Here is a 7,198-nt window from a genome sequence, read left to right as displayed (position 1 = left end):
TGCGAATAACAAACAAACACACATATTCACAAATAAATAAATACACAGCGACCAAAACATAACCTTTCGCAGAATGCGAAGGTAATAAGTTGAAATTGACAAAAGTATTTCATGTTCACAATTCTATAATTCACTGTTAATATTATGGAACCTTTATTTTTGATTCAGAACTTAATATATCCTTTTAAATCAGAAAATAAAAAGAAATGGCATTGACAAAATTAGTGACACCCTCCACTTAAAATTTGTTATCACAGCCTTTGGTCAAAACAACTGCAGTCAAGCACTTCCTCAAGCCATGTATGAGCTTCCTTCACCTCTCCTGGCAGTTTGGTCCACTCTTCTTGTGCAAACTGCTCCAGTTCTCCCAGATTTGAAGGGTGCCTTCTCCCAACTGCTGTTTTCAGATCTCTTCACAGGTGTTCAATGGGATTTAGATCTGGACTCATTGCTGGCCACTTCAGAGCATTCCAGCGTTTCATCTTTACCCACTCCTGGGTGCTTTTTAAGTGTGTTTGGAGTCATTGTCCTGCTGCAAGACCAATGACCTTCGACAGAGACCCAGCTTTCTGACTTTGGGTTGAATATTGCGCTCCAAAATGCCTTGGTAATCTGATTTCATGATGCCATACACACACACAAGGCACCCAGTGCCAGAGGCAGCACAGCAACCCCAAACCATCACTGAATGTCTGCCATGTTTGATTGTAGGGAAGGTGTTCTTTTCTTTGAAGGCTTCATTTTGTTTTCTGTAAACATAGAGATGATGTGCTTTCCCAAAAAGCTCTAATTTGGTCTCATCTGTCCACAGGACATTCTCCCAAAAGGATGTTGGCTTGTTCAGGTGTGTTTTTGTAAACTCCAGTCAGGCTTTCTTATGTCTCTCTCTCAGCAGTGCAGTCCTTCTGGGTCTCCTACCATAGAACAGCCTTTCATTGAGTCGGCGACGGATGGTGCGAGTTGAAACTGTCATACCTTGTGTCTGAAGGTCAGCTTGAATCTGTTTGGCAGTTCATCAAGGTTCTTTGTCCACCATTCGAACAATTCTTCACTGAAATCTTGGATCAAGATTTCTCTTGCGGCCACGTCCAGGGAGGTTGGCTGCAATGCCATGGCCTTAAACTTCCTGAAAACATTGCGTACGGTGGACACAGGAACATCAAGGTCTTGTAGCCTTGAGATTGTCCATGCTTGGCTACAATCTTGTGTGTGACCTCCTCAGACAATTCTCTGGTTTTCTTTCTTTTCTCCATGCTCATTGCAGTCCACACAGTGACACAAAACAGCAGAATGACTCCTTTTCTCGAGTCAAACTGCTTGAATAAGTGATTTATGTTTTTCAGGCACCTGCAACACACCACAGTTGAGATCAATTCCAAAGTAAACACCTGCTTGAAATCTAATTATTTCAAACAAATTCTAAAAGGTGCCAATAATATTGTCTGGACCATTTTAGGATTTCTGTGTGGAATAAGCTAAGTTTTAGTAATCCAATCACCTTTATTTGTTTTGCTCCACTGCAAACCAGAAATGCATGTGTGGACACCAAAATTTTTTTTTGTAATTTCAACAATTATCTGGAATAAATGGTGCATTATTTGAAAAAAGTGCAAGGGTGCCAATATTTTTGGCCACAACAGCAGCTTTTCATTGGTGAACCAATTCAGTGACCCAACATACACATTCTTCAAATTTCAGGTCAATTGGATAAAAACTGACGATTTTAACTGATGCTGACCTTTGACCTTCTCACAACAATATTTTCTTGAAAAATTTATGATAAAAGCTCAAATAGAAAGAAAAAGTTAAGGCCTACACACACACACACACACACACACACACACACACACACACACACACACACACACACACACACACACACACACACACACACACACACACACACACACACACACACACACCAAAACCCCATCTTTTCCCCCTACGCAGGGGATGGACGAATGAATAGTCCAAAGTGGGACAGTCACAGTCAGGCTGCATTCCATAAAGTGTCTTGGAGTTACAAAAGGGAGAAACGATCATCGGGTTCTTCAAGGTCGAAAGGCTCTGTGGGGTCTGAAGGGTGAGGGTTCTTGATAAACTACCCAGAGAAACTCAGAGGGGTCCACAGGTCAGAGGGTCTTAAGGAGTCTAAAGGGGCCAAACTGTCATGTCAGGTCATGTATGGGTGAATTTACCGAGAGCAGCTCATTGCTGCGTCCACTTTGCTGCGTCCACCTCTGTCTGGCCATCCACCAAGCAGATGTCTGGCCCATCCTCATCTCCTTGAGAAACAACACATGTTTTAAAGTTTCATGGTCGATATCACAGTGTGGATTTTGGCCGGTGGAGTGTGCGAGGTCTGTGACTGAGTGGTTGCTCGTGTTGAGGTGGAGGGACACCACCTGGCAATCTTGTTAAATTTTCCACAATTTCTGCACCGTTGTCCCTGGGCAGGGCAATTAGTAGCTCTGGACTCATGCCTGGTGGACCACAGTTGCTGCAATGCAGTGTGGACCATGTAGGGTGTTGCTGCGTATTTTGTGCTGCGAGCTCTGTTCCCGTTAGTGTGAGTTTGCCGAATTCCCTGAACTGTCGTCTGAAGCTGTAACAGGTGAGATTCTTCCGGTAATTTTTTGTGCACTGTGGAAAGCTGCTTCCACTTGACTGGCTGTCTTTATGGCCTGAGTGAACGTTAGGACGTCACATTCGAGCAAGTCTCTCCTCACTTATGCATTTGATGTTTTCTGTCAGCTGATCTCAAATCATCTCATCGCGCAGTGTTCAAAACTTACAATGAAGTGCTAATTCTCTCAATGCAGACACATATTTGGAGAAATGATCACCAGCCCGCTGGCCTGGTTGTCGGAATTTGAATCATCGAATGAGGGCGCTCTGAGTGGCTTCAAAATGTGAAGCAAGTGTGGTGGTGGGTTCAGCGAAGGTGGACGCAGGGTCCAGCCTCAGGGAAAGTTTGTGGACACAGGGCCCCACAAACTTGGGCTCAGTTATAGCTTCCTTCCAAGAAAAGAACCTGATATTAAGAAATTGTGAAGAGTTGTTGGAGGAAACTTTCAATGGAGTCCCTTGAGAAGTCCTGAAAGAATTCAAAACTGCAAATGCAAGAAACACTCCAGTGCTTATCCTCAACAACTAAAACTATTTTCCATGACATTGCAGTTCAACTCAGCAAAGGCATATGACTATGTGAGAGAGACATTTATCATGGCCATGCCCCATCGTCGTCAAATCAGGTCGTGGTTCAGTGGTGTAAATGGAGATCCTGGCTTCACAAAATCAGCATTTCTTGCCCTTCAAGCACGGACCAAGGACAACATGTCTACATATCTATACGTGTCTATTTATCTACATTTTCAATAATGGCGACTGCTAATTTGTATATAAATGAGCTAAATTTAAATGTTATTAAATTTTAAGTGGGTTTATCATGACCAGTGACCCTAAAAACCTGGGTGTAGACAGCTCACCAGGCTATTTGGATGGTTACTTTTGGAGATATAAAGAAAAATAGTAATTGTGAAAATGGCCATCGGTAATTTGCATATTAATGGGTTTCTCCAAAAATGCTCAAGGGTGCCAGAGTGGCATCAATCGGAATATTCATTCGTTTGGTCTGATGATCACAAAAATGCAGAAAAACATTGTGCGGACCCTAACGCACACTTTTCTGGCCAACACTCGGACTATTGGGCCAGGGCCCAGATAAGCGACAGGAAAAGTGGGTCCTATTTTGAATGATGTGGCGGTTACGTGGTGTTGTGTTTTTGATAATGTGGAGGTGAGGTCTTTTAGCTGATCTGGAATTTATATTTCAGAGAAGGTATTGTCATCGCACATCGTCCGGCCATCGGTCCGTCTGTCCGTCTCCTCCGACTAAAGCACTGGGCTGATCCGGCTGAAATATGGCAGCAAGGTCCCTCTCCTGACTGGTAACAGGAATTACAAAGCTCGTTCAGGTCAAATTACGTTAAGTATGTCAAAATGTCTGACAGGAAAAATTATTTTTGAAAATCTTCTTCTTGAGACTATCCATCCATCCATCCATCCATCGGGACCACACTCTGTGCAGAGCATTGGTGCTGCCGAAGCAGTCTCCTTGGCTATTGGGCACAATCCCGGACGGGTCGCCACTCCGACACAGTATACCAGCAAGCTGGCACTCATTTTACGAACCACTGAAGGATGGAGTCAACCCCACCTGTCCTATCCCTAAGAGAGGATGATCACCTGTCTCTGTTATCATCTGAGCTCAAGCGTTTGGACATCGGGATTGCAGCTCTCTCTGAGGTTCGGAGACCGGATTGCGGCGAGATAATGGTGGGTGGTTACACCTACTATTGGTCTGGTCGCTCTGATGGTTACCATACCCAAGGAGTTGCTGTAGCTGTGTCCAATAAGCTGACCCCAATGATAATTGAGGTAACACCGGTCAACGAGCGTATTATGAGATTAAGGATTCGTCACTCCTTAGGTGTCATTTCCCTGGTCTCTGTTTATGCTCCGACTGAGGCGAGTGATCTCACCGTGAAGGATGCATTCTACGCCACACTCGAGTCTGTGGTTGATCAGTGCCCCAGACGAGATACACTTCTAGTCTTGGGGGATTTCAATGCATCGACTGGAACTGATAGGGACGGTTATGAGGTGTGTGTTGATCCCCATGGGTCAGGAACTATGAACCAGAATAGCACTAAGTTCCTTGACTTTGCAAGAAGTCATGGACTTAGGGTGGCTGGTTCATGGTTTCAGCGCCCACAAGCTCATCGCTGGACTTGGTATTCCAACGCTGGCGGTGTGGCAAAGGAGATTGACCATGTCCTCATTGACGGTCGTTGGAGGATGATCCAGAACTGCAGGGTCTACCGGAGTGCTCAGTTCCTCAATACTGACCACAGGCTTGTTGTAGCAACTCTAAAGATGCACCTTAAATCCTGGAGAATGGTACGATCCCAGCCGAGGCTGGATGTTGCCAAGCTCAGGGATGAGAGAGTAGCTGAGGAGTTTGCGAACAGGCTGAGTGGACACTTGGGGGTCTGGGTACTTTGTGGGGTCCTGAAGAGTTGTGGAGCGCCTTCAAGACCACCGTCCTTGATGTTGCCGGTGGATGCCTTGGAACTCACCGCAGGGCAAAGAAGAATTTTGTCTCTCAAGGGACACTGGATACCATTGACCAGAGTCGCAGGGCCAGGCTGAATGGCAGAGCTGAGCTGTTCAGGGAGCTGAGGCGCAAAACTGTACGTGCACTGAGGGTGGACAAGGAGGCCTATGTGCGAGGAATCTGTGAGGGGTAGAACATCACCTGTGGACAGGTGATTCTCGTCCCGCTTACAGGGGAATTCGCGCATTACGTTCATCCAAGCCCATCCCTCGGAGCACGACAGTTCGAGCAGAGAGTGGTAGGCTCTTGACAGAGGAGTCTGAAGTGAAGGCCCGCTGGGCCGGTTACTTTGAGCGGTTGTACCAGGCTGATCCCCCAACTGTCGAGTTGGATGTCAAGGGTGTTACAATCCCTGTTGCTGACCCTCGAATCAACTGTGGTCCACCTACGCTTGTAGAAACACGGGCTGCGGTGAACCAGTTGAAACGGGGCAAAGCTCCAGGGATCTGTGGCATCCATGCCGAACTTCTCAAGGCTGGTGGAAATGCTGCACTCGTGTCGTTGCATGCAGTTTTCTGCTCTGCCTGGAACACAGGTATCATCCCAACTGACTGGAAGAGGGGCCTTGTTGTCCCTCTCTGGAAAGGGAAGGGTGATCGCCAAGACTGCAACAACTACCGAGGGGTGACGCTGCTCTCAGTGCCGGGCAAGGTCTTTGCTCGGATAATTCTCGATAGGGTTCGCCACCATCTGCTTGAGCACCAGCGTCCAGAGCAGTCAGGCTTTACACCAAAGAGGTCAACAATTGACCGTATCCTTGCACTTCGTGTCCTCACCGAACGCAGACGAGAGTTTCGGCAGGGGCTGCTTGCAGCCTATGTTGATCTCTGTAAAGCGTTCGATTCAGTGAATCGGGATGTCCTCTGGAGGATTCTTGGTCTTCGTGGGGTGCCACCAAAACTGATCGATCTGATGTCTGAACTCTACTCTGGCACTGAGAGTGCTGTGAAGTGTGGTGGTACCATCTCTGACTTATTTCCAGTTGTTACTGGGGTTCGTCAGGGATGTGTACTTGCCCCCACACTTTTCAGCACTTGTATGGACTGGATTCTAGGGAGGATGTCGGAGAGATCAAGTTGCGGTGCGTCATTTGGGGATGTCAAGATCTCGGACCTTGATTTTGCAGATGATGCAGTCATCTTTGCGGAGCCTTTAGACATCCTCTTGGGGGCCCTCGAGGTGCTGAATGAGGAGTCGGAGCCGTTGGGATTACGGGTTTCTTGGGTCAAAACTAAGATCCAGGCTTTCGGTGACATCTTGGATGCTGCTGTCCTGTCTGTGTCTGTTTGTGGTGAGGATGTTGAGGTCGTGGAGAGATTCACTTACCTTGGCAGTGATATTCATGTCTCTGCTGGCTGCGAGTCAGAGGTCAATAGACGTCTGGGTCAGGCCTGGGGAGTCATGGATTCGCTGGATCATGGGGTGTGGCGCTGCCGGTACCTGTGCGGGAGGAAGAAAGTCCGAGTCTTCAGGTCCTTGGTACTTCCAGTCTTGCTCTATGGGTGCGAGACTTGGACTCTGACCAAGGATCTGAGATGGAGACTTAATTCCTTTGGTACCAGGTCTCTTCGGAGAATCCTTGGCTATCGCTGGTCGGATTTTGTGTCCAACGAGCGGTTGCTGAGAGAGACTCGGATGAGATTTGTTACCTGCATAGTCCGTGAGCGTCAGTTGTTGCTGTATGGACATGTGGCTCGTTTTCCTGACTCTGATCCTGCTCACCAGATTCTCTCAGTGAGGGAGTCTCATGAGTGGAGGAGGCCAGTGGGTCGACCACGTGCCTCATGGTTGCAACAGGTTGACCATCATCTCAAGGAGATGGGGATGGGCCTGGCATCTGCCTGGGGGATGGCCAGACGGAGGCCCCTGGAGTACCGGCGGAAAGTGGACGCAGCGACGTGCTGTTCTGGCACATGCTCCCTTACCTGACCTGACCTGACAAGTAGGATTTGAACTCAGGATTCCCAGATCCCAAGCCCACCACCCCAACCATGAAGCAAACACCAGTAAGAATGTTAC

General features: G+C 47.5%; 1 long non-coding RNA gene across 1 annotated transcript in view; it reads right to left on the bottom strand.

Annotated features, from left to right (window-relative positions):
- The window catches only part of LOC147016093 (uncharacterized), a 14,075-nt gene continuing 6,877 nt past the window's right edge, over positions 1–7,198 (bottom strand). The window contains exon 2 of the long non-coding RNA XR_015049990.1: positions 1–1,347. This is a non-coding gene — a long non-coding RNA (uncharacterized LOC147016093). The remainder of the gene's footprint in view (positions 1,348–7,198) is intronic.

The sequence above is a fragment of the Eptatretus burgeri genome, chromosome 12, assembly GCF_056783735.1.
Source record: "Eptatretus burgeri isolate ZD-2024b chromosome 12, Ebu_testis_v1, whole genome shotgun sequence".
Lineage (NCBI taxonomy): Eukaryota > Metazoa > Chordata > Myxini > Myxiniformes > Myxinidae > Eptatretus > Eptatretus burgeri.
This window is presented reverse-complemented; position numbering and strand designations above follow the sequence as displayed.